This window comes from Oryx dammah, unplaced genomic scaffold (genome assembly GCF_014754425.2).
Source record: "Oryx dammah isolate SB20612 unplaced genomic scaffold, SCBI_Odam_1.1 HiC_scaffold_17, whole genome shotgun sequence".
Classification (NCBI taxonomy): Eukaryota; Metazoa; Chordata; class Mammalia; order Artiodactyla; family Bovidae; genus Oryx; species Oryx dammah.
This window is the reverse complement of record NW_024070201.1, coordinates 1,374,841-1,400,270: the sequence shown is the minus strand read 5'-3', so window position 1 is coordinate 1,400,270 and position 25,430 is coordinate 1,374,841. Positions and strand designations below refer to the sequence as shown.

The following is a 25,430-nucleotide window of genomic DNA, read 5'->3' as shown; positions in this document are numbered from 1 at the left end:
ATCGCAGGACTCATGATGTACACCAAAAATACAATGTTATATATAATTATATCTCAATAAAACTAGGGGGCAGGAAACTAAACACATATCATACAACCCAATAATCACAGACCTGGGCATTTAACCTAGGAGAAATAAAAGTGTATGTGGGCATAAAAACCTGTATATAACTTTTCATAGCAGCTTAATTTATATAATCAAAAACTGGAAACAACCAAAATGTTGCTAACCAAACGGATGAGAATACAAACTGGTACATCCATACCACGAAGTATAATGCACCTTTAAAAAGGAACAAATTACCATATACACAATTTAGATGACTTACAAGAGCATTATCATGAATGAAAATTCAGTCTCTAAAGGTCACATATTTTATAATTCTACTTCTAAAATATCCTTTAAATGATAAAATTATAGGCATGAGAAAGAGATTAGAGGTTTCCAGGGATTGAAGACTGTTGTGGGGAGTTGAAGGAAGTGGATATAACACTAAGGAGACTTGATTGTGACAGTAGCCACAGGAATCTAACATAGGTGATAAAAATGACATGAAATTATACACATACTGTATCAATGTCAAATTCCTGGTTTTGAATTTGAACAATAATTATGTAAGATATAAAACTGGGGAAACTGTGTAAAGGATACATGTGATCTCTTTGTACTAGTTTTGTAACTTCCTGTGTATCTATAGTTACTCTTTTAAAAATGAAGAGAAAAAGACAATGACATATAAATTCAAATTAGAAACTATTTTGACCTTACAGTTTTGTTCTTGTTCAACACCCTAAGAATATTCCAAGAAAATTTCCTTTTATTTTTGGTGTAACTGATTCCTCAGTTTTTAAAAATAAGTTGAATGTAAAACAAGAAGATATCCAAATCTGAGACTTTCAAAAGGATAAAATCTCTATTTCTTCATTGTGGCACAGACCTTGAGAACATCAATTTTAAAAACTCAGCCATAAATTTTTTTATATTAAGTTCACTGATGTTAAAAATATGAATGTAATTTGGATTGTTAGATTAAGTCAATTAGTCTCATTGTTCATGAAGAATTAAAGAATTAAACTCAATAATATAAGTATAAAGAAGTTCTCTGGGAGACTTTCAAAAAGGCAGAGGAGTAAGACTATACCATAAAGTAAGACTATACCATGAAGACAATACCATAAAGGAAGGTGGGGAGATCACCGTCCCCCACAAATACATCATGAAACCATCTGCATGTGGAACAACTCATTCAGAACACCTTCTGGATGCTGGCAGAAGACGCCAGACTTCAAAAAGGCAAGCTAATCTCCACAGAATGAAGTAGGGCAAAAGATATAGGAAAAATGAAAGACAAAGGACTTGGGATGGGGACCTGAACTTCAGGCAGGGAGCCGTGAAGGAGGGAAAGTCTGCACACTCAGAAACCCCTTCATGGGTGGGGACGGAAGCATCTTCAGAACCTCAAAGGGAAATGCAGCAACTTTAGGAAGCCAAAATGAAAAAGATTCACCACAGAGATAACTGCTGACCAGCACTTCCCAGTTGAGATGCTGTGTGCATGCCCACTACAGTGATTTGGGGCTGAGTGCTAAGGCTCAGGTTTCAGGCACTGGACCTCAGGGAGAAAACTGGGGTTTACAGCAATGATGCTAATCTGAAGGAACTAGTACAACACAGCTGAGCAAGTCCAGGGTAAAGCATGGGCCTTCCAGAGAGTCAAGGGATCACTGCTGCAGGGAAACTTCCACACATGCACAGACTACAGGACTCTTGCCTTTGTGAGAGCCATAGATGGGAGAAGCCACAGATGTGGACTGCCACCCCAGAGGCAGGTACACTGGCCACCACTGCCAAAGCTGGCAAAAGTGCCAGGTGTGGCACTAGCCATGACTGCAGTTTACAATCCCAGAGTGGGGAATGCAGGCTGACTGGCCACCTCTAAAGCCAAGGCAAGGGCCAAGAGATTGTTGACAAAATGCCACTGTGGTCCCAACCCCAGAGGCAGCAGCTTTCACCAAGCAATGAGCAGGCACAGGTCACCCCACACCTTTCGGGGAACCTTTGCAGCTTGGCTCTGCTGAGGGACGAACCAAGGCCAACGCCCCTGAGGGAGCACATATGGCCTGACTATAGCAACTTCCTGTAGGCCTCCACCTCAGTGAGCACTCCTACATGTCCCAGTTGTGTCTGCTGTATCACTCCCTCTCCCAAGTCAAAGTGAGCAAGTGAGCCCTGATCAGCTGCTACTCTTGTTCACTCTTGTCTGGGTAGGGAACAGACATTGGAGGGTGGCCTACAAGCAGAAGCAGGGCCAAAACCAAAGCTGAGCACCAGGGGCTGTAGGATGGAAGAGGAAGAAGGGAATGTGATCCTCTAGCCACAGGTGCAGCAGATTAAATCCCCACAAAGAGCCTGAGGCTGTGGACTTCGGGGGCAATTGTGGACTTTGGGAGCAAGAACAAGTTGGAGTAGGACCAGATCTGAGTCTGAGCTGACCGAGACCTTCCCAGAGAAGTTGGAGGACTTCCTGAATAAACAGAATGCCTAGTGCACACTGTACACAAGGACAACAGAGGGTTCAGGAGGACATTCTTCTCTCTATATATGCACGTATGTATGTATTTTTTCTTTTTCATATTGTTGTAATGGTGTTCTTTACTATTCTTTTAATTTTTATTTTTTAACTAACTTTTCCTTTTTAAAAACCTTTTACTTTTGAGTATATTTTTTTTCCTATTTTTACAGTACTCTATATATATTCCATTTTTTCCCACATTTTTGATCTTGTATTTTTGCTACTCTAGTTTTTAGTATTTGTTTTCACTTAGCATTTGTTTCGGAGAAGGCAATGGCAACCCACTCCAGTACTCTTGCCTGGAAAATCCCATGGGTGGAGGAGCCCGGTAGGCTGCAGTCCATGGGGTCGCGAAGAGTCTGACACGACTGAGCGACTTCACTTTCACTTTTCACTTTCATGCATTGGAGAAGGAAATGGCAACCCACTCCAGTGTTCTTGCCTGGAGAATCCCAGGGACGGGGGAGCCTGGAGGGCTGCTGTCTATGGGGTCGCACTGAGTCGGACACAACCTGCAACTTAGCAGCAGCAGCATTTGTTTATTGGCTTGAATGTACTCTTCCTTTTTTGGTTCATATTTTTATTCTTTTTTTTCTCGTTTTTTTTTTCTATTTTCTTTGTGAATATGAAAGCTCCTTTGTTTATTCTTGTGTGTTGATTGTTGTTTGTGTTGCTTTCACCATTTGTATTGGGTTTTGTCTTGTCCATTTTTTTTTCTTTCTATATTTGATGTCTTCTTTTTCCTTTTGCTTTTAATTTCTTTTGTTTTTTTCACTCTTTCCTCTCTTTTCTTTTCTGTTTTTTTCCTCTTCTCTCATTTTTTGTGCCCTTTATGACTTTTTCTTTCCCTTTTGTGCTGTGTGGCTTGTGGAGTCCTGGGGCTACAGTAAGGAGTCGGACCTGAATTTCCAAGGTAGGAGACCTGAGTCCAGGATGCTGCAACATGAGAGAACTCCCAACCCCATGGAACATTAAACAGCAAGAGCTCTCACAAAGGCCGCCATCTCAACACTAAGACCATGCAACACACAAAAGGCCAGCAAGCTCCAATGCCAGATGTCTGATGCCAAACCATCAGCGAAACATGAACACAACACTGCTCAGTAGCAGAGAGGTGTCCCAAAGCCATACCTTGTTTACAGACACCCCAACACAAACCACTGGAGGCAGTACTGCCCTTCAGAGAGACAAGATCCAACTGCAACCACCAGAACATAGGCACCAATCCCCACCAACAAGTAATACTTCACAAGGCACTTGTCCAAACCCACCAGCTGGGGACCAAGTCCACAACATGAACCATGACCTTGCAGCTACAGAAAGAAAACATCAAGCACAGTCAATTAAACAAAAGGAAAAGACAGAAAAACATACAGTAGATGAAGGAACACGGTAAATCCCACAAAACCAAACAAATGAAGAAGAAATAGGCAGTCTACCTGAAAAAGAATTCAGAGTAATGAAAGTAAAGATGATCCAAAAATGTGGAAAATGGAAGCACAGATAAACAGAATTGAGGCATACTTAGAAGATACAGGAAATGTTTAATAAGTACCTAGTAGAAATAAAGAACACATAATCAGCAATGAAAAGCACAATAACTGAGATGAAAAATACACTAGAGGAAACCAAGAGCAGAAATAATTGAGGCAAAAGAATGGATAAGTGAGCAGGAAGATAAAATGGTGGAAATAACTGAAACAGAGTAGAATAAAGAAAAAAGAATGAAAAGAAACGAAGACAGTCTCAGAGACAACTGTAACAAAATTAAGCACACCAACATTTGAATTATTGAGGTCCCATAAGAAAAAGACAAATAGAAAGGGTATGAGAAAATATTTGAGTAGATTATAGTCAAAAACTTCCCTAATATGGGAAAGGAAATACCATACAAGCCCAGGAAGCCCATAGAGTCCTACACAGGATAAAACCAAAGAGAAACAGACCAAGACACATATTAATCAAACTAACAAAAATTAGACACAAAGTAAACCTATTAAAAGAGCAAGGCAAGAGCAAAGGCAAAACAACAATAATGTACAAGGGGATTCGCATAAAGCTAATGACTGCTCTTTCAGCAGAAAAGTCTGCAGTCCAAGAAGGAAGTAGCAGGATATACTTAAAACAATGAAAAGAAAACACCTAAAACCTTTAGAGGAAGGATCTCATTCAGATCTGACAGAGAAATCAAAAGCTTTACAGAGAAGCAAAAGTTAAGAGAATTCAGCACCACCAAACTAGCTTTACGACAAATATTAAAGGAACGTCTCTAAAAAGGAAACACAAGAGTAAGAGAAGACCTACAAAAACAAACCCCAAACGATAAAATACGTGGTAATAGGACCATGCATATCACTGCTGCTGATAAGTCGCTTCAGTTGTGTCCCACCCTGTGCGACCCCATAGATGGCAGCCCACCAGGCTCCGCCGTCCCTGGTATTCTCCCAGCAAGCACACTGGAGTGAGTTGCCATTTCCTTCTTCATGCATATCACTAATTACCTTGTTTCTATATCCATTCATCCAGTCTGTGTCTTTTGCTTGGAGCATTTAATCCATTTACATTTAAGGTAATTACATTTAAGTGATTGCATCACTAATTAAGTTAAATGTAAATGGATTAAATGCTCCAAGCAAAAGACACAGACTGGAACGGATACAGAAACAAGAACCCTATGTATGCCATCTGCAAGAAACCCACTTCAGACATAGGGACACACAGAGATTCAAAGTATGGAGTTTAATTTAAAAAATATATTCCATGCAAGTGAAAATCAAAAGGAAGTTAAGAGTAGCCTAACCAGGTAAAACAGACTTTTTTTTTTTTTTTTGAGGTGTTATTTTTGGTTTTATTATTATTCGGAAACAAGGATAATGAAAAAATGGGAGGTAGTCTGTTGGACTGGAAAAGGTCAGTTTTCATTCCAATCCCAAAGAAGGGCAATGCCAAAGAATGTTCTAACTACCACACAGTTATGCTCATTTCACACGCTAGCAAGGTAATGCTCAAAATCCTTCAAGCGAGGCTTCAATAGTATGTGAACTGAGAAATTCCAGGTGTACAAGCTGGATTTAGAAAAGGCAGAGGAGCCAGAGATCAAATTGCCAACACCCATTGGATCATAGAAAAAGCAAAGGAATTCCAGAAAAACATCCACTTCTGCTTCACTGACTACACTAAAGCCTTTGACTGTATGGAGTCGCTCAGTCGTGTCCGACTCTTTGCGATCCCACGGACTGTAGCCTACCAGGCTCCTCCATCCATGGAGTTTTCCAGGCAATAGTACTGGAGTGGGCTGCCATTTCCTTCTCCAAAAACAGACTTTAAAATAAAGACCATTACTGGAGACAAGGAAAGACTACATAAAGATCAAGGGACTAATCCAGGAAGAAGATATAACAATCAAAAATATATATGCACCAAAATAGGAGAACTTCAATATTTAAGGAAATGCTAACAACTATAAAAGGAGAAATCAACAGTAACATAATAACAGAAGGAGACTTTAAAACCTCACTCACACCAATGGACAGGTCATCCATACACAAAAATTACTAAGGAAACACAAGTTTTAAATGATACATTTGGCCAGATGAACTTGACTGATTTCTATAGGACATTTCATCCAAAAACAGTAGATTTCACTTTTCTCTCTCAGTTCAGTTCAGTCGCTCAGTCGTGTCCGACTCTTTGTGACCCCATGGACTGTAGCATGCCAGGCCTCCCTGTCCATCACCAACTCCCAGAGTTTACTCAAACTCACGTCCATTGAGTCGGTGATGCCATCCAACCATCTCATCCTGTCGTCCCCTTCTCCTCCCATCTTCAATCTTTCCCAGCATCAGAGTCTTTTCCAATGAGTCAACTCTTTGCATGAGGTGGCCAAAGTACTGGAGTTTTAGCTTTAACATCATTCCTTCCAAAGAAATCCCAGGGCTGATCTCCTTCACAATGGACTGGTTGGATCTCCTTGCAGTCCAAGGCACTCTCAACAGTCTTCTCCAACACCACAGTTCAAAAGCATCAATTCTTCGGTGTTCAGCCTTCTTCACAGTCCAACTCTCACATCCATACATGACCACAGGAAAAACCATAGCCTTGACTAGACGGACCTTAGTCAGCAAAGTAATGTCTCTGCTTTTGAATATACTACTAGGTTGGAAAATCCAGGAAAGATAACATCTTGGGGTCACAAATTAGCCACTCCAGTATTCTTGCCTGGAGAATTCCATGGATGGAGGAGCCTGATGGGCTCCAGTTCATGGGGTCACAAAGAGTCGGACACGACTGAGCAACTTAACTAACGAAGTTTAAAAAAAGTAAAACTAAAAATATATCAAGCATTTTTTTTAACCACAATGCTGTAAGATTAGATATGCACTACAAGAAAAAACTGTAAAAAAAAAATCACAAACACAGGGAGGCTAAACAATATGCTTCTAAATAACCACGAGTTCACTGAAGATCTCAAAGAGGGAAAAGCGAAAAAGGAAAACACAACAACTCAAAATCTACTGGAATCAGTAAAACCAGTGCTATGGGGGAAATTTATAGCAATATAATCCTAGCTCAAGAAACAAGAAAAACATCAAATAAACAATCTAATTTTACATTTAAGCAACTAGAAAAATAAGAACAACAACAAAAAATAAATAAAACCAAAGTTGTTAGAAGGAAAGAAATTATAAAGATCAGATCAGAAATAAACGAAAAAGAAATGAAGAAGGCAATAGGAAAAATCAGTGAAACTAAAAGCTAGGTTTTTGAGAAGATAAGCAAAACTGACAGACTCTTGCTAAGTCTGTTAGCCAGACTCATCAAGGAAAAAAAAAAAAAAGGAGAAAACCCAAATCAATAAAATAGAAAAAGGAAAAGTTATAACAGACAATAAAGAAATATAAAGGATTATAAAACACCACTATGAGCAACTATATGCCAATAAAATGGACAAGCTGGAAGAAATGGATGAATTCTATGAAAAGTACAACCTTTCAAGAGTGAGCCAGGAAGAAACAGAAAAAATGAACACACCAATCACAAACACTGAAATCAAAACTCTAATAAAAAAATCTTCCAACAAAAGCCCCGTGCCAGATAGCTTCAAAGGCAATTTTTATCAAAAGTTTAGAGAAGAGCTAACCCATATGCTGCTGAAACTCTTCCAGAAATCTGCAAAGGAAGGAAGACTCCCAAACTCCTTCTATGAAGCCACCATCACCCTGATACCAAAACATGACAAACATACACAAAAAAAAGAAAATTACAGGCCAGTATCACTGATGACATGTGCTGCATGCATGCTTTCAGGTCCGACTCTTTGCCATCCCATGAACTGTAGCCCACCAAGCTCCTCGGTCCATGGAATTTTCCAGGCTAGAATACTAGAGTGGTTTCCCATTTCCTACTCCAAGGGTTCTGCCTGTCCTGGAGATTGAATCTGTGATTCTGAGTCTCCTGTAATGGCAAGTAGATTATTTTACCACTGTGTCACCTGGGAAGTCAATAACTAATAAACATTGATACAAAAATTCTCAGCAAAATACTAGCAAACAGAATCAACAACATATTAAAAGCATCAGATATCCCCGTATCAAGTGGGGTTTATCTCAGGAATGCAAGGATTCCTCAATACACACAAATCAATCAATGTGATACACCATATTAACAAACTGAAAGATAAAACCATATGATAATCTCAATAAAGGCAGAAAAAGCTTTTGCAAAATTCAGTACCCATGCATGTTAAAATAAACTCTTCCCAAAAATGGGCACAGAAGGAATCTACCATAAAAATAAAGGCCATTTACAGCAAACCAACAGCAAACATGATTCTCAATGGTGAGAAACTAAAAGCATTCACTTTAAGATCAGAAACAAGACACAGGTGCCCACTTGTGAGATAGGGTGCCCTGTTATTCAACATAGTTTTGGATGTCCTACCTACAGCAATCAGAGAAGAAAAAGAAAGAAAAGGAATCCAGACTAGAAAGGAAGAAATAAAACTCTATTTGCAGATAACATGACACTGTACATAAGAAACCCTAAAGATACTATCAGAAAATTACTAGAGATAATCAGTGAATATGGTACAGTTGCAGGATACAAAATCAATACACAGAAAACACATGCATTCCTATATACTAACAATGAAAAATCAGAAAGAGAAATTAACAAATCAATCACATTTACCATTGCAACAAAAAGAATAAAATACCTAGAAATAAATCTACCTAAGGAGACAAAAGAACTGTATTCAGAAAACTGTAAGACACTGATGAAAGAAATCAAGGATGATATAAATAGAGGAATATTCCATGATCCTGGCTTAGAAGAATCAATATTGTGAAAATGACTGAACCACCAAATGCAATCAACAGATTCAAGGCAATCCCAATCAAATTACCAATGGCATTTGTCACACAACTAGAAGAAAAAAATCTCACAGTTTGTATGGAAACACAAAAGACCCCAAATAGCCAAAGCAATCTTGAGAAAGAAGAATGGAGTTGAAGGAATCACTTACCTGATTTCAGACTACACTACAAACCTACAGTCATCAAGACAGTATAGTAGTGGCACACAACCAACTGAACAAGATAGAAAGCCCAGAGACAAACCCATGTACCTAGGGGCACCTTATCTTTGACAAAAGAGTTAAGAATTTACAGTGGGGAAAAAGATAGCTTCTTCAATAAGTGGTGCTGGGAGAACTGGACAACAACGTGTAGAAGAATGAAATTAGAACACTTCCTAACACCATACACAAAGATAAACTTGAAAAGGATTAAACCTAAATGTGAACTATAAAACTATAGTTTTATAGAAATTATAGAAACTATAAAACTCTTGGAAAAAAAATAAAACTCTTGGAAGAAAACATAGGCAGAACACTGCATGACATAAATCATAACAAGATCCTCTATGAACCAACTCCTAGAACAATGGAAATAAAAACAAAAATAAACAAGTGGGACCAAATTAAACTTAAAAGCTTTTGCACAGCAAAGGAAACTGTAAAGGTGAAAAGATAACCCTCAGAATGGAAGAAAATAATAGCAAATGAAACAACTGACAAAGGATTAATCTCCAAAATATACAAACAGTTCATACAACTCAATGCCAGAGAAACAATCTAATCAAAAAGTGGGCAAAAGACCTAAACAGACATTTCTCCAAAAATACATGGATGGCTAATAAACACATGAAGAGATGCTCAACATCACTCATTATTAGAGAAATATAAATCAAAACTACAGTGAGCTATCACCTCACACGAGTCAGAACTGCCATCATCAAAAAGTCCACAAACAAGTGCTGAGAAGGTGTGGAGAAAAGGAAACCCTCGTGCACTGCTACTGGGAATATGAATTGACAAAGTCATGATGGAAGACAGCATGGAGATTCCTTAGAAAATCAGGAATACAACTATCATATAACCTAGCAATACCACTTTTCGGCATATACCCTGAGGAATCAAAAACTGAAAAAGACACATGTACCCCAATGTTCACTGTAGTGCCATTTACTATAGCTAGGACACGGAAGCAACCTAGATGTCCACTAACAGATGAATGGATCAAGAAACTGTGGTACCTATATACAATAGAATACCACTCAGCCATAAAAAGGAACACATCTGAGTCAGTTCTAATGATGTAGATGAACCTAGAGCCTATTACACAGATTGAAGTCAGTCAGAAAAACAAATATCATATATTAATGCATATTTATGAAATCTAGAAAGATGGTAATAATGAACCTATTTGCAGGGCAGCAATGGAGAAAACACAGAGAAAAGATTTATGGACAAGGGCAGGAGAGAAGAAGGAGACAGCAAGATGAATGGAGATAGCAGCATGGAGGCACATACACTAACATATGTAAAACAGACAGCCAAAGGGAATTTCCTATATGACTCAGGGAATTCACACTGGGGCTATGTGGCAACCTAGAGGGGTGGGAAAGGTTGGGAGGTGGGAGGAAGGTTCAAGAGGGAGGAGACATATGTACACTTACAGTTAATTCATATTGATGTATGAGAGAAATTAAACTAATATTGGAAAGCAATCAATCAATTTAAAATAAATATAATTATAAAAAATTCTCCAGAATGTGGATAAGAAAGGAACATACCTCAACACAGTAAAGGTTATGCACAAGTGACTGCAGCCATGAAATTAAAAGACGCTTACTCCTTGAAAGAAAAGTTATGACCAACCTAGATAACATATTGAAAAGCAGAGACATTAGTTTGCCAACAAAGGTCCATCTAGTCAAGGCTATGGTTTTTCCAGTGATCATGTATGGATACGAGAGTCGGACTGTGAAGAAAGCTGAAAGCCAAAGAATTGATGCTTTTGAACTGTGGTGTTGGAGAAGACTCTTGAGAGTCCCTTGGACTGCAAGGAGATCCAACCAGTCCATTCTAAAGGAGATCAGCCCTGGGATTTCTTTGGAAGGAATGATGCTAAAGCTAAAACTCCAGTACTCTGGCCACCTCATGTGAAGAGCTGACTCATTGGAAAAGACTCTGATGCTGGGAGGGATTGGGGGCAGGAGGAGAAGGGGATGAGAGGATGAGATGGCTGGATGGCATCACGGACTCGATTGAGTCCAAGTGAACTCCGGGAGTTGGTGATGGACAGGAAGGCCTGGCGTGCTGCGATTCATGGGGTCGCAAAGAGTCAGACACGACTGAGCGACTGAACTAAACTGAACAAGTAACCCACAGAAAAACATTATTCTCAATGGTGAAAAACTGAAAACGTTTTAAGATCAGGAACATGATTAAGGGTGTTCATTCTTAACACTATTATTCAATATAGTTTTGGAAGTCCTAGCTATAGCAGAGAAGAACAAGAAATAAAAGGAGTAGAGATTGGAAAAGAAAAAGTAAAATTCTCACTGTTTGTAGATGACATAATACTATATATAGAACACTAAAGATGCCACCAGAAAATTACTGCTGCTACTGCTGCTAAGTTGTTTCAGTCATGTCTGACTCTGTGCAACCCCATAGACGGCAGCCCACTAGGCTCCTCTGTCTCTGGGATTCTCCAGGCAAGAACACTGGAGTGGGTTGCCATTTCCTTCTCCAATGCGTGAAAGTGAAAAGTGAAAGTGAAGTCACTCAGTCGTGCCCGATTCTTAGTGACACCATGGACTGCAGCCTACCAGGCTCCTCTATCCATGGGATTTTCCAGGCAAGAGTACTGGAGTGGGTTGCCATTGCCTTCTCCTTCTAGAAAATTACTAGAGCTAATCAATGAATACAGTAAAGTCAGAGGATATAAAATTAATATACAGAAATCCATTAGATTCCTATACACTAACAATGAAAAATCAAAAAGAGAAATTAAGGAAACAATTCCATTCACCATTGCAACAAAAAGAATAAAATAGCTAGGAATAAACCAACCTAAAGAGACAAAATACCTGTATGCAGAAAACTATAAGATACAGATAAAAGCAACCAAAGAGAACACAAACAGATCGAGTGATATACCATGTTCTTGAACTGGAAAAACATTGTGAAAATGACTATACTACTCAAAGCAATCTCCAGACTCAATGTTATCCCTATCAAACTACCAATGTAATTTTTCACAGTACTGGAACAAAAAAATTCATGATTTGGAAAAATAAAAGACCCCCAAATAGCCAAAGCAATCTTAAGAAAACCAGAGCTGGAGAAATCAACCTTGCTGACTTCAGACTATACTATAAAGCTATAGTCATCAAGAGTATGGTACCAGCACAAAAACAGAAATACAAACCAATGGGACAAGAAAGAAAGCCCAGAGATAAACCCACATACCTATGGGCACCTTATTTTTGACAAAGGAGACTATACAATGGAGAAAAGACAGCCTCTTCAATAAGCAGTGCTGGGAAAACTGGACAGCCACATATAAAAGAATGAAAAGAACACTTTCTACTACCATACACAAAAATAAACTTGAAATGGATTAAAGACTCAAATGTTAGGCTAGCAACTTATAAAGCTCTTAGAGGAAAACATAGGTAGAACAGTCTTTGACATAAGATCCTCCTTGAACCACCTCTTAAAGTAAGGGAAATAAAAACAAAAATAAACAAACAGGACTGGCATGAATGTTCAGTGGTGTCAGTGTAGTTGACTCTTTGTGACCCTATGGGATATAGCCCACTAGAATCCTCTGTCCATGGGATTCTCCAGGCAAGAATGCTGGAGTGGGTTGCCATTTTTTCCTCAAATTGATCTTCATGACCAGAGATCGAACTCATGACTCTTGCCATTTCCTGCAGATATATATATATATATATTATATATATATATTCATTTTAATTGGAGACTAATTACTTTACAATATTGTAGTGGTTTTGCCATATATCAACATTAATCAGCCACAGGTGTACATGTGTTCCCCATCCTGAACCCCACTACCACCTCCCTCCCCATCCTATCCCTGTGGGTCATCCCAACACTGAGTCACCAGAAAAGCCCCAAATGGGACCTAACTAAACTATAAAGCCTTTGCAAGGCAAGGAAACAATATACAAGATTAAAAGACAACACTCATAATGGGAGAAAATATTTGCAAATGAAGCAACTAACAAAGGATTATTCTCCAAAACGTTTAAGCAGCTCATACATACCAATATCAGAAAAACAAATAGCCCAATCAAAAAATGAGCAGAAGACCTAAACGGACATTTCTCCAAAGAAAACATACAGATGGCTAATAAACACACAAAAAGATGCTCAACATTGCTCATTATCAGAGAAATGCAAATCAAAACTACCATGAGGTATCACCTCACACAGGTCACAATGGCCATCATCAAAAAACCTACGAACAATAAATGCTGGAGTGGAAGATGAGGAAGGAAACTCTCCTGCACTGTTGGTGGGATGTAAAGTGGTATGTAAAGTGGCTCAATAAAGGACAGAAATGGTATGGACCTAAGAGAAGCAAAAGATATTAAGAAGAGGTGGAAGAATACACGGAAGAACTGTACAAAAAAGATCTTCACGACCCAGATAATCACGATGGTGTGATCACTCGTCTAGAGCCAAACATCTTGGAATGTGAAGTCAGGTGGGCCTTGGAAAGCATCACTACGAACAAAGCTAGTGGAGGTGATGGAATTCCAGTGGAGTGTTTCAAATCCTGAAAGATGATGCTGTGAAAGTGTTTCACTCAATATGCCAGCAAATTTGGAAAACTCAAGCAGTGGCCACAGGACTGGAAAAGGTCAGTTTTCATTCCAATCCCAAAGAAAGGCAATGCCCAAGAATGCTCAAACTACCGCACAATTGCACTCATCTCACATGCTAGTAAAGTAATGCTCAAAATTCTCCAAGCCAGGCTTCAGCAATACGTGAACCGTGAACTCCATGATGTGCAAGCTGGTTTTAGAAAAGGCAGAGGAACCAGAGATTAACTTGCCAACATCCGCTGGATCATGGAAAAAGCAAGAGAGTTCCAGAAAAACATCTATTTCTGCTTTATTGACTATGCCAAAGCCTTTGACTGTGTGGATCACAATAAACTGTGGAAAATTCTGAAAGAAGAAAAAAAAAAAGAAAGAAAATTCTGAAAGAGATGGAAATACCAGACCACCTAACCTGCCTCTTGAGAAATCTGTATGCAGGTCAGGAAGCAACAGTTAGAACTGGACATGGAACAGACTGGTTCCAAATAGGAAAAGGAGTGCGTCAAGGCTGTATATTGTCACCCTGCTTATTTAACTGGAAGAAACACAAGCTGGAATCAAGATTTCTGGGAGAAATATCAATAACCTCAGATATGCAGATGACACCACCCTTATGGCAAAAAGTGAAGAGGAACTAAAAAGCCTCTTGATGAAAGTGAAAGAGGAGAGTGAAAAAGTTGGCTTAAAGCTCAACATTCAGAAAACGAAGATCATGGCATCTGATCCCATCACTTCATGGGAAATAGATGGGGAAACAGTGGAACAGTGTCAGACTTTATTTTGGGGGGCTCCAAAATCACTACAGATGGTGACTGCAGCCATGAAATTAAAAGACGCTTACTCCGTGGAAGGAAAGTTATGACCAACCTGGATAGTATATTCAAAAACAGAGACATTACTTTGCCGACTAAGGTCTGTCTAGTCAAGGCTATGGTTTTTCCTGTGGTCATGTATGGATGTGAGAGTTGGACTGTGAAGAAGGCTGAGCGCCAAAGAACTGATGCTTTTGAACTGTGGTGTTGGAGAAGACTCTTGAGAGTCCCTTGGACTGCAAGGAGATCCAACCAGTCCATTCTGAAGATCAACCCTGAGATTTCTTTGGAAGAAATGATGCTAAAGCTGAAATTCCAATACTTTGGCCACCTCACGCGAAGAGTTGACTCATTGGAAAAGACTTTGGTGCTGGGAGGGATTGGGGGCAGGAGGAGAAGGGGATGACAGAGGATGAGATGGCTGGATGGCATCACGGACTCGATGGACGTGAATCTGAGTGAACTCCGGGAGATGGTGATGAACAGGAAGGCCTGGCGTGCTGCGATTCAGTGGGTCACAAAGAGTCGGACACGACTGAGTGACTGAACTGAACTGAACTGAACTGAAAGTGGTATAGCCACTATGGAGAACAGTATGGAAATTTCTTAAAAAACTAGCAATACAAATACCATATGACCCAGCAATCTCAATACTGAGCATATACCCTTAAAAAACCACAATTCAAAAAGACACATGCACCCTAATGTTCACACAGCACTTATTTACAATGGCCAAGACACGGAAATCAATCTAGATGTCCATCAACAAATGAATGGATAAATTGTAGTACATATACACCATGGAATGAGTGAGTGAGTGAAAGTTGCTCAGTCGAGTCCAACTCTTTGTGACCCCATGGACTATATACTCCATGGAATTCTCCAAGCCAAAACACTGGAGTGGGTAGCCATTCCCTTTTCCAGGGGATTTTCGCAACCCAGGGATCGAACCTAGGTCTCCCACATTGCAGGCGGAATCGTTACCAGCTGAGCCACCAGGGAAGCCCAAACTCAGCCATAAAAAGGAAGGAATTTGAGTTAGAAGTAGTGAGGTGGATGAAGGCATGTTACACAGAGTAATGTAAGTCATAGAAAAACAAAAAATGTATATTAAAACATACATATGAAAAAAAAAACATACATATGGAATCTAGAAAATAGTACTGATGAACCTATTTACGGAGAATAAATGCCAACCCCGACATTGAGAATGGTCTGTGGACACAGTGGGGGAAGGAAAATGTAGGACAAATTGAGAAAGTAGCATTGACATATATACACTATCATGAGTGAAACAGGTAAAATCCAAGGATAAATCCAAGAAGCTGAAACTTTCTATTCTTAAATTTGGTTTGAGTAAGTCTCTAATAATACAAGGCTCCCCTGGTAGATCAGGGGGTAAAAGGAAGTGAAAGTTGCTCAGTCGTGTCTGACTCTTTGCAACCTCATGGACTATACAGTCCATGGAATTCTCCAGGCCAACATACTGGAGTGGGTTGCCATGCCCTCCTCCAGGGGATCTTCCCAACCCAGGTCTCCCATATTGCAGGCAGATTCTTTAACCAACTGAGCCACCAGGGAAGCCTGAATCCACCTGTATATGGGAGACCCGGGTTCAGTCCCTGGGTTGGGAAGATCCCCTGGAGAAGGGAACAGTTACCCATTGAGTATTCTGGCCTGGAGAATCCCATGGACAGAGGAGAATGGTGGGCTGCAGTCCATGGGATCACAGAGTCGGACACGACGGAGTGACTTTTACTTTCACTCCTAATATTAGTGTATTTTGCAAATGGCAAACCACCTGGGATTGAGAGGTGAAGGAATAGGGTCCCAGATGATGCATCACTGACTAGTGACCCCTACTGATGCTCTTTAAGGCTCTGGCTTCCTTAACTGCAAAATGGACACACTAAATTACACTGTACTGAAGTGATGCTTAAATGACATTAATATTAATGTTTTCAAGTGGTATATAAATATTAATGGTCAAAATCAATAATAATGTACACTTAGCAATAAACATTATTAAATGTTAAACAATTCTTAAATCTGGGTAAAAGATTTGTAGGCAATTCTTTTTTTCCAAAATATTCTATAAATTCAATATCATACTTCACTAATTTTAAGACACAATTTTTCATACTTAACACATCTGAAATTGATAGAAATGTATCTAATAACCACTTTAGTTAAACAGCAGTCATAACATATTTGTTATTACATGTGTTATGTGCATCAAAATGTGAAAGATGTGTATCAGTCTTGGAAGAAAACCATGAAGATAAAAATGGACACTGATTTTGTTTAAAAAATGATAAACCACTAATGTTCCTGGTAACAGAGAACAATATTATATAGAAAAACTTGGACACTGCAACTTTAAGTTGAAGGTGAACAGAAGAGTTAAGACTCTGAATGTGAGTATCTCAGCAAATTAATTTTGCTTACTTTTTAAAATGTGTGTACAAGGTTGATATACGGTTATTTTTAAAAGGGCTTGCCATAAGAATGAAAACTTCCAAGTCATGAAAAGCTGTGTCATAGTTAAATGGCATTTTTCTCTTCACCTTCCTGCTGAAAACACTGAATCAATTTTCAAAATTTCACTTTTGTTCTTTTAATGTCTTCCATTAAAATTTGATTTTAAAAAATTTAGTCACTAAAAGTACAGGCACCAAGCCTAATAACTAAGCCTTTGATATTAAGTAACAACAAAGGAACATATGCAAATTGATAGAAGGGGAATATTAAACTAAAGCTGTGCTATGACTGATGTAGTCTCTGATTTCTTTAAGTCTCCCACTGACAGAAGTTTGGTCACTGACATTTCTAGCTATTCTATTTCAATATTTATTACAGAGTGCTAACTATATGCCAGGTACTGAATTACACACTGGAGATAGCAAGGAGAATAAAGGTAGACATGATCGCTGCTTTCCTGATGTTTAGTATATAGAAAAGATTGACAAATTATAAATTATAATAAACTCTGTGAAGAAACAACTGGAAAAAGAAAATAAAAATGAACAGTGGATGGTATTCAGTTGCAGATAATGCAATGGTAACAGCGAAAACTTACATAACCTTACTCTGTACCAGACTCTGTAACTACATCTTTACATACTCTTTAATCTCCAAAACAACTACTATAAAATAGATACTACTATTATCTCTATTTTATAGACCCAGAGAATATGAGGCTTAACATACCTGAAATTGATATAGATCTTATAATCACTTCTGTCGGGCAGAAGTCATGACGTATTTGTCATTACCTATGTATGTGAATTAAAATGTGAAAAATGGTTTCACAGTGTCTTGAAACAAAATCTTGAAAATAATAATAGATAGCAAGTAAGCAGAGATGGGCTATAAACCCAGAAAGTTTGGCTCCAGAGAACATGCTTTCAATCCACTATAATTTCAGGGAGAGCCTTCCTGAGCTGGTGTCATAAGTTAACATCTGAAAAATAAGAAGGGGTGGTGAGAGAAATTATGTATTAACCCCTAAAGTGGGAAAGGGTCCTTCAGTTTTAGAATATGACATAAGGCCAGCATTGTTGGAGTGTAGTTAATGACAGCAAGAATGTTGGAGAGACAGGCCTACAGAAGGCTGGTGTTACCTAGTGCAGGATCTTGTAAGATGCAAGGAACTGGAATTTTATTCTAAGTGCAGCTGGATTTCAGTTATGTCGCTCAGTTGTGTCTGACTCATTGCAACCCCATGGACTGCAGCACGCCAGGCCTCCCTGTCCATCACCAACTCCCGGAGCTTACTCAAACCCATGTCCATTGAGTCAGTGATGCCATCCAACCATCTCATCCTCTGTTGTCCCCTTCTACTCCTGCCTTCAAACTTTCCCAGCATCAGTCTTTTCAAATGAGTCAGCTCTTCCCATCAGAAAGCCAAAGTACCCAAGTTTCAGGTTCAACATCAGTCCCTTCAATTAACACTCAGGACTGATCTCTTTTAGGATGGACTGGTTGGATCTCCTTGCAGCCCAAGGGACTCTCAAGAGTCTTCTACAACACCACAGTTCAAAAGCATTAATTCTTCGGCACTCAGCTTTCTTTATAGTCCAACTCTCACATCCATACATCACTACTGGAAAAACCATAGCCTTGACTAAACAGACCTTTGTTGGCAAAGTAATGTCTCTGATTATTACTATGCTATCTAGGTTGGTCAGAGCTTTTCTTCCAAGGAGCAAGTGTCTTTTAATTTCATGGCTGCAGTCACCTTCTGCAGTGATTTTTGGAGCCCCCAAAAATAAAGTCTGCCCCTGTTTCCCCATCTATTTGCCATGAACTGATGGGACCTGATGCCATGATCTTAGTTTTCTGAATGTTGAGCTTTACGCCAACTTTTTCACTCTCCTCTTTCACTTTCATCAAGAGGCTCTTTAGCTCTTCTTTGCTTTCTGCCATAAAGGTGGTGTCATTTGTAAAGCTGAGGTTATTGAGATTTCTCCTGGCAATCTTGATTCCAGCTTGTGTTTCTTCCAGTCCAGCATTTCTCATGATGTACTCTGAATAGAAGTTAAATAAACAGGGTGACAATATACAGCCTTTACATACTCCTTTCCCTATTTGGAATCAGTCTGTTGTTCCATGTCCAGTTCTAACTGTTGCTTCCTCACCTGCATACAGATTTCTCAAGAGGCAGGTCAGGTGGTCTGGTATTCCCATGTCTTGAAGAATGTTTCACAGTTTGTTGTGATCCACAGTCAAAGGCTTTGGCATAGTCAATAATGCAGAAATAGATGCTTTTCTGGAACTCTCTTGCTTTTTCAATGATCCAGTGGACGTTGGCAATTTGATCTCTGGTTCCTCTGTCTTTTCTAAATCCAGCTTGAACATCTGAAGTTCACAGTTCACGTATTGGTGAAGCCTGGCTTGGAGAATTTTGAGCATTACTTTACTAGTGTGTGAGATGAGTACAATTGTGTGGTAGTCTGAGCATTCTTTGGCATTCCCTTTCTTTGGGATTGGAATGAAAACGGACCTTTTCCAGTCCTGTGGCCACTGCTGTTTTCCAAATTTGCTGGCATATTGAGTGCAACACTTTCACAGCATCATCTCTCAGGATTTGAAATAGCTCACCTGGAATTCCATCATCTCCACTAGCTTTGTTCATAGTGATGCTTTCTAAGGCCCACTTGACTTCACATTCCAGGATGTCTAGCTCTGGGTGAGTGATCACACCATTGTGATTATCTGGGTTGTGAAGATCATTTTTGTACAGTTCTTCCGTGTATTCTTGCCACCTCTTCTAATATCTTCTGCTTCTGTTAGTTCCATACCATTACTGTTCTTTATTGAGCCCATCTTTGCATGAAATGTTCCCTTGGTATCTCTAATTTTCTTGAAAAGTTCTCTAGTGTTTCCCATTCTATTGTTTTCCTCTATTTCTTTGCATTGATCACTGAGGAAGGCTTTCTTATCTCACCTTGCTATTCTTTGGAACTCTGCATTCAAATGGGTATATCTTTCCTTTTCTCCTCTGCTTTTTGCTTCCCCTCTTTACACAGCTATTTGTAAGGCCTCCCCAGACAGCCATTTTGCTTTTTTGCATTTATTTTTCTTGGGGATGGTCTTGATCCCTGTCTCCTGTACAATATCATGAACCTCCATCCATAGTTCATCAGGTACTCTGTCTATCATATCTAGTCCCTTAAATATACTCATCACTTCCACTGTATAATCATAAGGGAATTGATTTAGGTCATACCTGAATGCTCTAGTGGTTTCCCCTACCTTCTTCAATTTAAGTCTGAATTTGACAATAAGGAGTTCTTGATCTGAGCCACAGTCAGCTCCCAGTCTTGTTTTTGCTGACTGTATAGAGCTTCTCCATCTTTGGTTGCAAAGAATATAATTAATCTGATTTTGGTGTTGACCATCTGGTGATGTCCATATGTAGAGTCTCTTCTTGTGCTGTTGGAAGAGGGTGTTTGCTATGACTAGTGCATTCTCTTGACAAAACTCTATTAGCCTTTGCCCTGCTTCATTCTGTACTCCAAGGCCAAATTTGCCTGTTACTTCAGGTGTTTCTTGACTTCCTACTGGATTTATGGAAGACTGAACTAGACAGGGACATAATCCGATTTTTTTTTAAAAAATAATCCATCTGGCTGATGTGTAAATAATAAAAAAAAATTTTTTAAAGAATGAATTGAAAGAAGACAAATAGTCTAAATTATTCATTTATTCAACAAATATTTAATACTTATGAAGTAACTATTATTGTAGTAAGCACTATTCCAGAGATTGGACACAGAGTCAAAAATATTAGAGACAAGGTCCTCCACTGTGGAGTGCACTTCTGAGTGGTGAACACACATATTAACTCATACATCCACAATTTCTCCCACTCTACTGAACATTTTCTATCAGTATACAAGTTTTACTATCTCCCATGTTTAAACAAACATCAAACAAAAATCTTACCATTTGACATTGCACTCTCTGCTAGCTATCTTCCTATTCTTTTATTCCCAGAAAAAAATTATTTAAAGAACTGTCTGCAGTAACTTTGCAACCAGTTATTATCTCAACCCACGACAATCAGGTTCTTCTCTTTCACTCTATTAACATTGCTCATGTCACTGAACCAAAAATTTGGCACACACACACACACACAGATCAGTGCAAAAGGTTAGTAAGCCCAGAAATAAACCCACACACTTATAGTCAATCAATTACAACACAACAGAGAAGATAGTCTCTTCAATAAGAGCTGCTGAGAATAGTGGACAGCTACAGGTAAAAGAATAAAATTAGAATAATCTTTAACACATATACAGAAAAAAAAAAAAAAACTCAAAATGGATTAAATATCTAAATGCAAAACCCAATATTATAAAACTCCTAGAGGAAAGCAAACTCTTTGACATAAATCCCAGCAACATTTTTTGTATCTCTCCCCTAGAATATTGGAAATAAAAGCAAAAATAAACAAATAGGACCTAATTAAACTTAAAATCTCTTGCACAGAAAAAGAAATCATAAACAAATAAAAAAGACAACCTTCAGAATGGGAGAAAATATTTGCAAACAGTGCAGTCAACAAAGTCTTAATTCCCAAAATATACAAACAGCTTATACAACACAATATCAAAAATAACAACCTAATCATAAAATAGACAGAAGACCTAAACAGACATTTCTCCAAAGAAGACACACAGATGGCCAAGAGGCACATAGTAAGATGCTCAACGTCATTCATTATAAGGAAAATGCAAATCAAAACTACAATGAGGTACCACTTTACATGAGTCAGAATGGCCATCATCAAAAAAATCTACAAATAAATGCTACAGAGTGTGTGGAGAAAAGGGAACTCTCCTACACTGTTGGTAGCAATATAAACTGGTACAGCCACTACGGAGAACAGTATGAAGGCTTCTTAAAAACAAAACAGAATTACCACACGATCAAGCAATCCCACTCCTGAGCATATATTCAAGAAAGAAGAAAAGTCTAATTAGAAAAGATACATGCACCCTATGTTCACAGCAGCACTATTAACTATAGCCAAGACAACAAAGAAACCTTAATGCCCATCAGCATATGAATGGATAAAGATGTGATATACATATATAAATGCAATATTACTTGGCCATTTAAAAGAATGAAATAATACCATTTGCAGCAACATGGATGGACCTAGAGATTATCACACTAAGTGAAATAAATCAGACACAGAAAGATAAATATCATATGATATCACTTATTATGTGGAATCTAAAAAATGATACAAATAAACTTAACTTTAAAAACAGAAATAAGCTCACAGACATAGAAAAATAACTGATGGTTACCAAAAGGGAAATAGGGGAAGAGATAAACTGAGACCTGGGAATTAAAGGATACACACTAAAAAAAAAAAAAAAAAGGATACACACTACATATATAAAATAAACAAGGACCTACTGTGTACTACAGGGCACTATATTTCAAAGTCTCATTTATATATATATACATATATATAATGTAATCATTTGGCTGTATACTCGAAACACTGTAAGCCACCTATACTTCAATAAATAATACAAATAAAAATGAAAATAAACTGTTTATGTCAATGTCACCACACTTTCAACTTGCAGTCAAATGCTAACTTCTCTCCCCTCATTTTATAACCTCTCAGAAGTGTTCACATTGTTAACTAGTTCCCCCTTCTTTTCTGTGCCACAACACTTTTCAGGTTTCCTCTCTCCTTAGCTTAAATAAAGAGGCCTACAGCACTGTGCTTAATAGCATGGCCTTATAAACTTAGCTCTGAAGACTGGTTCAGGAGTGCTTGTCATGGAGAACAGACACAGGAAGAGAATGTTTCCCTTTCCTGAACAAGATAGAAAACTAATCAGTATTTCAGGTTAGAAATGACAGTGGTTTAGACTAGAGATTAGAAATAGATTTTAGCTCTATTTTAGAAATAGAACCAACAGAACTTTGGGACAGATCGGATACAGGAATTAAAGGAATAGGGGAAATCAAGATTTTGCAACAGAATAAAAAACTAATGAACACTAACTAAAAAAAAAAAAAAAAAGCACCGAATTTTAGAGATGGATTTCACTTGATACTTTTCTACTAAAACTGATACTTGGGAGAGGTTATGTGATTTACCCAAAGTCACAAAGATAACTGGTGATAGAACTGAAAATAGAACACAAGTCTCTCATAATCCTAAGAAGCCACAGATCAGGATCTGGCAAGATGAATGCTTTCAGAAGCTTTAGTCCTTTTTTTCCCCTAGCCAATGCAGTAAAAAATACTGCAATACATTTTTGGGTTTATTGCATATAATTACGCAAGCTATTAACTGCACACTTTTACATGTCTTTAAGAAAAAAGTAAAGGTAGAATATAAGTATCAGTATTGGCTTATGAAGAGTAAAGTCTATTAAAAGTTCATCAGAAACATTTGCTGAAGTAAACTATTTGTAAAGGACAAGATACACAGGAAATCCCCCTTGAGCAGTTTATATTCTAATTTGCAAGATAACACACATATAAATAATTCAGGCCAACAGAAGAGATGTCATAAAATAGTACTAGAATAATTGTCAAACGAATAGTATAGACTATATGTGTATATGTATAAATATATATATATTTAGTACACTGTGGTAGTCCTTTAGATTTGAGCTAAGCCTTCAAGGACAAGTAAGAATTTTAAAGGTAGATGGGGAAGGGGATTAGTGTCGACTAAGGTAAGGCTCAGGGCTGGGAGTTAGGGAATGGGAAGAGTGAGCTTTTTATACATGTTCCATGGAAACATTCTCTTTGGTATGACATTTGAGACCTGAATGACAAAGAAAAACAAGGAAGGTGATGGTGGAAGTTGCGGAGAATATTCTGAGAGAACAAATACAAATAACCACTACATTACCTGCCTACATTGGGCTCCATAGATTGAATACACAGAGCTTAGTTGAATAGTAAAAGGGTAGACCATAAATTTCTAAATCTGAGTTTAAGTAATCCCATAAATTCTCTTTCTCATCTCAGTTTCTGCATCAGTAGAAATTACTGCATAAAACACGTGAGATAATCAACATATAAGAGGTTTACAAACAGAAACATAAATATACCAAAATTGTAGAAGTTCAAATAAACAAGAATGGAAAAGTTTTAATATGATGCTTGGCTACATAACGTTAAAAGTAGAGAAATTAGTAACAATCATTGCCGGTATGGGTATGAGCACTTCATACTTTACATATCTTTACATTTTCTCTTTCTGTACTTTTTTGTACATGTTTCATCTTCTTTGCCAGACTGTAAGCAGATAAAGCACCTGACACGTTTTTAGTATTGGCTAAATTGATATGTGAAGCGAGTAATTAATTCTAAAGCCCTTTGAGGATTTGTGTTTGCTTGTGTTCAAGATCCCAATTAGTTGTAAATGATTGGAGGGGGATGATATCACGAAAAGTTAACAGAAATAAATATAAATGAAAATAGAATAGAACCCATTTTTAAAAAGACGGAAGTAAGCCGCAGGTAACTGTTAAGTGCTACTGCTGGCCTTTAGTTAATATTCTCTGGCAGCCAAAGGAAGAAGGGAATCGGCTGAATCACACAGCGTGGCATTTAATCTCAAAGATGGGCATTTATATTCATCTACAGATCTCAACTGTTCCCTGGCCCCAAACCCGCAAGATCTTTGATCACAAACAACTGAGCAAAGGCGCAGAGCAACTATGAAGGGCTACTGAAACTATTTAACTTGGTTCCGCAGCTTTCCGAGCCAGGACCCGTAATAACAACGGAACCACCGACGCCTCAACAACAGAAACCTCACTTTTCTCCCCAGGGCTCCGGCCCGGGCTTGACAACCGCAGAAACAGCCCCTGGCTCCCTTGACGGCCTCGGCACGGCTCCGCGGCTCGCCCGAAGTCTCGCCTTCAGGCGGGGGCCGCGCCGCTCCAGGAGGAGTGAGGCAGGGCTCGGGGGCCGGGGCGGGCACAGGGCCGGAAGGGCCTCGGGGCGCTCAGGCCTCCGGAGTTGGGTGTTGGGGGAGGCAACCCGGGGCCCGGGAAACAACTCCCGAGGCGCCCCGAGGCGCCCTCTGTCACGGAAGCCCCCTCGCCCTGGCGCAGGACGAGCGGCATGGGCGGCCGAGGCCAGAGAGCCCTCCTCTCTGCGAATGACAAGGCCGGCCCTGGCCCGGGAACGAGGCGGGCCCCCGACGCTCCCCAGGCGCCCCGCGATCACCCACCTGCACCGCGGTCTCCGAAGTCTCCAGCCCGGCCTCTCCGCTCCCGAGGCCTGGCTGCGATTGGCTCCCGCCGCTGTCGCGCTACCTCTTCTTCAAGTCTGAGCGACGGCCGGTA

At 39.1% G+C, this 25,430-nt stretch overlaps 1 protein-coding gene across 1 annotated transcript in view; it reads right to left on the bottom strand.

Moving 5' to 3' along the window:
* The window catches only part of KBTBD3 (kelch repeat and BTB domain containing 3), a 70,295-nt gene extending 44,866 nt beyond the window's left edge, over positions 1 to 25,429 (bottom strand). Inside the window, exon 1 of the mRNA XM_040257817.1 lies at positions 25,316 to 25,429. The gene's annotated coding sequence lies outside the window, so the exon portion shown is untranslated. The remainder of the gene's footprint in view (positions 1 to 25,315) is intronic.
* Position 25,430: the final 1 nt, after the last annotated feature.